This window comes from Silene latifolia, chromosome 9 (genome assembly GCF_048544455.1).
Source record: "Silene latifolia isolate original U9 population chromosome 9, ASM4854445v1, whole genome shotgun sequence".
Taxonomy (NCBI): Eukaryota; Viridiplantae; Streptophyta; class Magnoliopsida; order Caryophyllales; family Caryophyllaceae; genus Silene; species Silene latifolia.
In genome coordinates, this window is record NC_133534.1 from 166,564,597 (window position 1) to 166,569,896 (window position 5,300).

Sequence of the window (5,300 nt, forward strand, 5' to 3'; positions counted from 1 at the left end):
CTCCCACAACACCCCTAACGCTTTTCCTCTACACGTCGCTCTCTCTTGACAGCCTCATCGTTCTCTCTGTCTGCGTGTTCATCTCTCCTTCACCAGAACTCGCCGCCAATTTCTCTTTCATTCCGACCAAATCGATTTGGGACCTCAAGGTATATTTTTGGAATCTAGGGTTTTGTTTTTTGCTTATAATTGGGTGAAATTAACAATATTTTTTTGTAGATTTGCTTTCACTATATTATAATGATATAAATTGAATGTCTAAGATATTCGATTATTTGGATAATTAGAGAAAGTATAGAAGTAGAGAGAAATGGTGAATCGGACGGAGTCCAAGTTGTCTCATCTTGGTCCAAAGCCTTAGGGGTACGGTCCTAAAAGATGATGCAAACAGAATGTAACCAGGAAGCAGCTTGTCATTGTCTATCGCGATACTAGAGTAGCAAATATTTTGCTAACTAGAGACTTTAAAACTCAAGTACTTCCCTCTGTGACACTACTTTGTAGTACAATATTTGTGGTTAATCTTTTAGGGAGTATAATGTTGCGAGTTGATAAAATTATGTATATATGACATGAATTTGTTGCCTCCTGATTTTGGGTCAGCAAAATGGCTATCAAATAAATGGACATATCCAATTTGTTATGAATTTCAAAGAGCCTTCAGGGTATGTGTCTCGTTTCCGTCTTTATGTTCATTGTTATGAACTTCGAAGGTGTAGGTTACTGATCTGAGAAAAAGCTTCAACACTGAAAGTTCTGCTTCTAATCAGGCAAGTAATCTCACTTCTGAGTATGTTACGACTTGAGCGCTTTATTTCGAGTCACAGATGTTCTCTTTAAACCTTCTTTTAGTCCTTGGATGTCTTTACACTAGCCTAGTTATATTTTTTTTTATAACTTTCTTTCATTGTTCTTGTTATTGTTTGTCGACTTACGCCATTATTTCAAAAGGATTAAGCTCTACGATCGGTGTGTTAAAGCTTACTACATGAAGTTCTCTTACCCTATTCTATTGGTCATCTTATAAAAATATCTAAGAAACATAATGATTCTAATTCTACTTCTACTTCAGCTATCATCTCTTACATCAGATCAAAGTCCTACGACTACTACTAGTTCTTCTATTTGGCATACATTGGATGGTAAGTTTTGATCATTCTTCACTTTTCAGCTTTTTACGTTTGTTTCTAGGCAATTCTTGTATGGATGATTGATTTGCAGTTGATGTGAGTACTTCCCTAGAAAGTGTCACCAAATCTCAGATTCCTAGCCTTCAATCTCTCATCAAAATTCAGAATAACTTTTAGTAAAAAGAACTGAAGAACTAGTAAGCTATGATCATAGCCAGAGTTCTTATTCCATTGAGTTGCTAGTCTGTATCTATGTTTTCTGTTTTTAGGTCAAAAGAACATCTACACTCTATGCCTAAGTGATCGAGAACACCCTACTGCTGATAGGCTCTTCTAATAACACTCGCTCAGTATCATTCAAAACCTGGAAAATTGGACAAGGCAGGGGTGTAATAGTAACTAGTTAGTAGATCGTATTCTGCTGCTATTTTGCTAAGTATATACTATTGTTGAGTGTGATTTTTTCTTTCTTAATGGTAGAGATATCTTGCTCGAAGTACATACAACAAACGAGATTTTGAAAGGTCCAAAGTTGTATGGTATGACCTGTTGCTAATTCTTGTTGTTTATTGTACTGATACATGTTACTAATTGGACAAGGCAGGGGTGTAATACCTACTAGGAGTTGCTGCATTAAAAGTATTGCTCGGAGAGATAGTGAGCATTTTTCATTCTAGTTGCCTTCAGAGCTGCTTGTGTTTGGTACTGCGTATATATTTGTTTATAGAGCTCAAGGCAGGCTTGTTTAATGAATTAGTTGCAGGCAGAAACAATTTTATATTCTATTATATTTATCTATTCAAATGTCTCATCCTTTTATTGTAGATTCTGATTTCCGAAAAAATGCCTCTACAAAAGGCAGAAATTTTTTTATATTCTGTTATATTTATCTTTGAATAATAATGGCTTTATTGCTCTTGTTTTGTTGTCCAAACTTTAGGGACATATCTCTGCTACTTTGCTGCTTTGTCGATGGACTGTGACTGACCCTCATCTGCAGACTGTATGTTGGTGTATTGTCGTTTGGTGGGCTGCTTGCCTTGTAAGGCTGCCAGCAGGTTCGCGAAGTTCTGATAATCATTGACTTTGGATTGGTTTTCATTATACGTGTAATATTACTATTGCTTATAGTATTTATCGAACTTGTTGCAGAAATCCATTTCATAGAGTGTTGATATTAGACAAATGATGAACCCTGATGGAACACTCAGCTCAATTGATCTTTTATATTCTCATGTCTGAGAGGTATTTAATTAGGGTTTTGTTATTTATTTATTCAACTCGAAAGTTATGCTAATTAGTAGAATTAAGTTGTTATTTGAAGTTATCAATTGATAATTATAGCATATTTTTCTATTTTCCGTTTTAGCCTTGAACTAATTCAATCTGATGTTATGGGCTTATGAAATTTGAGGCTTTCTCCCCTCGCATCAAAATAACAGTCTTACAAATTTATGTTACTCTTGGCGGTATTCTTTCAGTCATTAGCCGTTGACTGCCAAGTGCTAAGGCTATTTTTTGTTTAATACATGTGGTGACTACCCTTGTATTTTGTTGGGTTGAAAAGTTGTTTATAAAATTCTAGGCTGTGTATATCCGTGTGTTGTTTGGACTTCACTCTTCAGTATCATGTAAGCTCAAAATTCGTTAACGTGCAAATAAAGTGGTTTGCAGATAATTAACTCGTAATATCTCTAAAATATGTCGTGTGATGACAACATTGTTAGCTTAGTACTTGATGCGTTAGGAAAATTTCCTGGCAGCTAGGTTCGGAGCTCAGAAAGGTGAAGATATAGCAGTTTGAAAATGGCACATAGGTTCAGAGTTAAGTTTACTGTAATTATTCAGTTATGTTTACGCGAGGGGGGGTTGAGTTTATTGCTTTCCTGTTTGCATTTAGTGTATTTGTAGCCAAACCCAGAAACTTGTGATACTCGGAAGTAGCAACAATGTCAACAATCAAGTTTTCAGGCTTTAAGTTGCTCAATCTACCAAACCAACACCTCAAAAATTTCTCCAAAACCAAACCTCTTTGGGGGAGTTAACTATCATAGAAACCCAATCTGTAGCCAGAAATTTAGTGAATTGATTTTGACCCACAAAAATTTAAAATAACAAGGGTAATGTCATCTGAAGAAGATGCCCTTATCCTAGAAAGCGTGGTTCAATAAGATGTGCCTGTTGTTTTTGTTGTAACTGAGTTATGGTTCAAGTTCACTTCTCATCTTTCACAAATCCTAAATCATGAATTGCTCAATTTAACATTCACATTTCTTATTTTAATCTTCATAAATTACCTTGGTTTGTTATATTTTTTTCATTTATGTAATGCAATCTTTTTTTGTTTGATTCAGGTCTGGTTGGTCTCCGCTGAAGCTTTTTACAAGATTCCCCAACCATTCTGAGTTTGGGACACTGCATGATAACTTTGTGTAAGATTCTGTCTAGTATTTATTTGTTGGATGTGGTATATCTATTTCAGTAAACATGTCAAAATCTTTTAAGTTGTAAAAAATTTACGCAGACATGGAATCAAAAGTTTCCCAGACGAGAAGTATTTGGGGACTCGATCATATCTTCATTTGTTAATTTTTGGTTCATGAATATGCAGGTACCACTTTATTTCGCAGATGTGCTGAGTTCATTCAATAATTAAAGAGAAGGGTTTATGTGAGGTACACTTCACTATCATATTCTTTTTCTTGTGGGAGCTGTGAGGTACTATTCTTCATACAATTCCACCTCGTCTCAGGTTTTCCAATATGTTATGAGGAGTCTTACTTTAACTATAGTATAATGAAGCAAACATTAACACTCCATGGCTACTCTTTTTTTTTTTTTGACAGGCTAAGCTCAACCGTTCATTCGCTAAATTCTGTGTATTGTTTTTTGTGGGGGTATAGGTTATGGATGAGTGGATGACTTGGTAATTTACGGCTCTCTATTTGAGGCGTTTGTAAATTTTTAGGTATCTTATACTCCCTCTGGCTTTTAATTTTCTTCCCGTTTCTCTATTATATGTGAGGAGTATTATAATGAAATGGGAAGAAAACAGCAAGCCGGAGGGAGTATCTTTTAGTAGCAGCAAGAAATTTATTTCTCTCTCACATCCCGTTATAATTGGCAATTGTGTATCCATATTTTTCTAATTCCATGTGTATATATTGTTGTACATAGGTTATTTTTGAGGTTTACTGAATAGGTTGGTGAATGAGTGCCTTGCATTAGCCTACATCAGTTGCTTGAGTTAGTGAATGAGCGCCTTGCATCTAGCATTCTAGCCTGCATCAGTTTGTTTCTTGACTTGGTGAATGGTTATTTTGCAGTGCACGGATGATGAAGTTGTTCACGAGCTATGTTCTTGTATTTTCATGGTTGCTTTTGGTTCTTTTGGTCTCAATGTATTTGGTCTAATGATTGTCTATTTGGATTCTTTTTGCTCTGTTTTTTTTTTTAATTGTTCACCGGTAGCCGTAGGCCCGTAGTAGAAGTCTTTAAGTTTTAGAAGATTGTGATAAGAATCAAACTTGAGTTACTTTTTAGTTTTGCATTTTAGTCCCATTGTAATTAGTTTTGGAGTATTGTGTATTTGTATGAATTTTATTCTATTTGATGTATGAATAAAAATAATGTAAGATTGTCATTCTATTGGAGAGTTATTATATTTAAATCATTTGTTTGGATTTTTTTTTTTTGTAAAAAAAAAAAAAAAAAAAAAAAAAAACTTTTTTAATACCTATTTGCGGCGTTTTTTCAAAAAAAACGCCTCAAATAGGCTATTTATTTGCGGCGTTTTTTTTTACGCCGCAAATAACTTAGCTATTTGCGGCCCTCCCATTTGCTGCTATATCAAAAACGCCGCAAAAGGCCCTTTTTTTGGAGCCGCAAATAAATATTTTTCTACTAGTGAAGGTGAAGAAGCAAGTGAAGAGGGAAGTGGCAATGAGACCACTTCTAATGAGGATGATGATGATAGTGATGATATGATGGAAGATTAGCAAGCTTTGGAGGCTCCTACCCTCTCAAGGTTTGTCTATTTCTCTCTTTGTTCTTTTTATTTATTTTTCTTGATCATTGTTGGAGTAGTCCTAGCACCATAGAGGACTAACACCTCGGTACTTTTGAGGTGTTCTTATTTTATTGTTCCCACCTTTCAAAATCCAAAATGAC

At 35.0% G+C, this 5,300-nt stretch overlaps 1 long non-coding RNA gene across 4 annotated transcripts; it reads left to right on the top strand.

Annotated features, from left to right (window-relative positions):
- The first annotated feature begins 1,068 nt into the window (after positions 1–1,068).
- On the top strand, positions 1,069–4,704 carry LOC141600183 (uncharacterized). 4 transcript variants are annotated; one of them, XR_012524239.1, is made up of 8 exons: positions 1,069–1,142; positions 1,611–1,669; positions 2,071–2,188; positions 2,283–2,375; positions 3,485–3,562; positions 3,742–3,805; positions 4,034–4,098; positions 4,457–4,704. It is a non-coding gene; the product is annotated as an uncharacterized LOC141600183 (long non-coding RNA). The 4 variants fall into 4 exon arrangements; XR_012524240.1 differs by lacking the exon at positions 1,611–1,669; XR_012524238.1 differs by lacking the exon at positions 1,069–1,142 and having other exon boundaries at positions 1,165–1,669.
- The last annotated feature ends 596 nt before the right edge of the window (positions 4,705–5,300 follow it).